Here is a 3,475-nt window from a genome sequence, read left to right on the forward strand (position 1 = left end):
CCGAATCAAACACCATTTCCGGGTCCTCGTGTTGGGATTGGTCTCTCTCTCTCTCTCTCTCTCTCTCTCTCTCTCTCTCTCTCTCACACACACACACACACACACACACACACACACACACACCCACCCCACACACTTTCCACATCTAGTTCACAAACCACACTAATTTACCCCCTTAATAGCATGCAGGCTGAGTAAACCACACCCCACCCTCCCTCCACCCGGCGGCTGAGGAAACCCCTTCTCTACCATTTATTAACAAGATTATCTGGGTGGGCCGGGCACGGTGGCTCATGCCTGTAATTCCAGCACATCGGGAGGCCGCAGCGGGCGGATCACTTGAGGCCAGGAGTTGGAGACCAGGCTGGCCAACATGGTGAAACCCGGTCTCTATGAAAAGTGTAACAATTAGCCAGGCCTCCTGATGGCACGGGCTTGGAATCCCGACTACTCGGGACACCGAAGGAGGCGACTTGCCTGAACCGGGGAGGCCGAGGTTGCAGTGAGCCGAGATCGTGCCGTGGCGATCCAGCCTGGGTGACAGAGCGAGACTCTGTCTCAAAATAATAATAATAAGGAAGGAGACCACTACTACTCCTGCTGCCCTCCTCCCCGCACCTCGCCTAGTTCACAAGACAAGAGGAAAGACAGAAAGCAGAAAGTTAGAAAGGAACGAAAGCAAGATAAATGGCCAGACACCCTTGGTGCCACCACACGGCCCTAGGAGATTTAAAAAAAAAAAAAAAAGAAAGAAAGAAAGAAAGAAAGAAAAAAAAAAGGAAAAAAAAAGAAAAAGAGGAAGTAATAATAATAACATCGACCCCCGACCTGAACTACTTCTGTTATCTGTGAATTCCTTGTAAAACTTTTTGTTCTGTTAGCTGATGCAGGTAGCCCCCAGTCACGTTTCCCACGCTTGCTCGATTTGTCACGACCCTTTCACGTGCAACCCTTGAGGTTGTAAGCCTTTAAAAAAGTCTTTTTCGGGGAGCTCGGCTCCTAAGATGCGAGTCTGCCGACGCTCCCGGCCGAATGAAAAACCTCTTCCTTCTTTAATCCGGTGTCTCAGGAGTTTTGTCTGCGGCTTGTCCTGCTACATTTCTGGGTTCCCTCACCGGGAAGCGAGCTGGTGATGCACGGAGGGTCGAGGCAGCCCCTCAGGCGGCTTATGCCTGCCCTGTAGAGCATCCCTGCGGGGGACTCTGGCCAGCTTGAGCGATGCGGATCCTCAGAGTGCTGCCGGGTAGGCGTCTGCCCCGGTGCGATGCCTCGCCTCCAAAGAGCAGTGCACAGCACGCCCCCGTGGAGGATCGGCACAGTGGCTGGACACTGGGAAGGAACTGGCACTTTCAGTCCGGACATCTGAAACTTGCTGAGACTGCTCTTTGGAACTTCCCCCACTCCGTTTGAGTGGAAGCGTGGCCTGATCACCCACGGCGTGCCTCTACCGGCACTTTGGTTTTGGTTTCTGACTTGACTTGAATTCATTGGTTGATACTTTGGTTTCGGTTTCGATTTTGACTTGACTTGAATTGCTTGATAAACAGGCCTGCCTTGATTGCCACTTTGGTCTTGCTCCTGATTTTGGTTTGGCTTAAATTGCTTGACGAACAGGTGTGCCCTTAACAACACTTTGGTTTTAGCTTTCATTTTGATTTAGTGTGAATTAGGTGACTGAGTGACCTTTTACCCTTTCCTTCTCGTAGGGTGAATGTTGTTTCGTCTCGAGAGAAACATAGGTCAGACACAAAGTAAGCCCACTCCGCTAGGAGCCCTCTTAAAAACGTTTCAAAAAGAAAAATAAAAGGAAAGTCATCAAGTCGTCACAACTTACCCTACTAAAATGCATGTTACAGAACCTTACAAAAGGTTTTGCAGGAGATTATAGAGTTCAGTTAACCCCCTAGAGGTCACGAACTCTGGGTGAATTAGAATTGCCCTCTTCTGCTGTTGGATGGCCCACGGAAGGAACTATAGGCAGAGCACAATTGGCCGTGTAGTTCAGGTGGTGACGGGGTCGGAGGACAGCCTGTGTACCTAGATCAAATTCCTTTATAGGGACTCATGGCGAAATAGATTATAGACAAAGCCAGCGTTAATTTAGCCCTGTTTAACAACTTTGTGCAAAATAGCCAAAAGTAAAAGTAAGAGCGGCTTCGCCGGCAGACACACAGTTTTTTTAAAAAGGGAGTCCCAGGAAACGGCAAGAGAAGCCAGTTTTTACGGGAGCCGCGAGAGATAACACAGATTCTTTCTCCATGTTTCCCAGCCTACCCCGCTTCACCGAGGCCAACAACCCCCTCAGAAATGAGATTCAGGAGCTGACACGCCCCAGGTCTCACCTCGAAGGGAAGGATCGGAGCCTCCAGAGGCCAAGGAAAGAAGTCGAGATAGTCAAGTGGGCCATCTCAGATCTGGTCTTACTCGAGCTCTGTAAATGCCTCTCAGGGAGATACGAGGACCTGTCTATTATAATGACCAGGCCCACATCCCGGGGGGAGGGGGGTGGGCAACAGACTTTCATCTATCAGCCCTTTTCAACCATTGAGCTACTAAACTGGGAACACCCTGAACCCACCGCCTTGCTCCCGACAGCTAGAGCCCTGTCGAGCATGACTGTGTAGAGGTGTTGGACTCCAGTGTACTCTAGCAGATCTGACCTCCGGGACCAGCCTTGGGCATCAGTACACTAGGAGCTATGCGTGGACGGGAACAGCTTCACCAACCCACGAGGGGAGAGATGTGCAGAATATGCGGTGGTAACCCTGGACGCTGTCGTTAAGCTGGGCTCATTGCTTTAATCCGGGCCTTAGAACTCGGTGAGGGTAAGACTGTAAACATTTACACTGACTCTCGGTATGCCTGTTTCACCCTCCAAGTGTATAAAGAAAAGAGCCTGTTAAACTCTAGAAAACAGGGAAAAGAGCAAAAGAAAAAGAAAGACTAAAAGCAAGTGTAAAGATAGAGAATCAAAAGAAAACAGGAGAGACAGACAGCAGTGCGTGGGCGGGGGCAGGGCCCGTGCCGTTTCTCGGGCCCCACCAGCTGGCCGTAGGAGCGTGAGAACGCGGGGGGGGGGGGGGGGGGGCGGAAAGCAGCATTGTGAGAGGCCGCGGACGTGGATGTAGACATGACCGAAGTCAAGTTAGGCAAGGATTCCAGAGCCGGACAAGGCTAGAGAGAGATTAATGTGCGAGATGGAAAAAAAAAAAAAAAAAGACTCTAGAAGGGTAAATGTTCAGAAGGCAATACAGGAAATGGCCAAGGCCGCAAGACAAAGAGGCCATCGGCCAAGGGCTGCTGCACCTTGGAGGAACCAGACACTCATCTGATCAGGCTGACAGGAGCTGAAGAATGTAAAGACTAGGGCAGACTAGGCACCTTCTCATTAGGCTCCCAGGAGCCCATGGTCACATTAGAAGTTACAAACAGCAAGACTCTGCCGTATCTGGATTCCAATTTCTCACTGAAGGCT

The sequence above is a fragment of the Macaca fascicularis genome, chromosome 10, assembly GCF_037993035.2.
Source record: "Macaca fascicularis isolate 582-1 chromosome 10, T2T-MFA8v1.1".
Classification (NCBI taxonomy): Eukaryota; Metazoa; Chordata; class Mammalia; order Primates; family Cercopithecidae; genus Macaca; species Macaca fascicularis.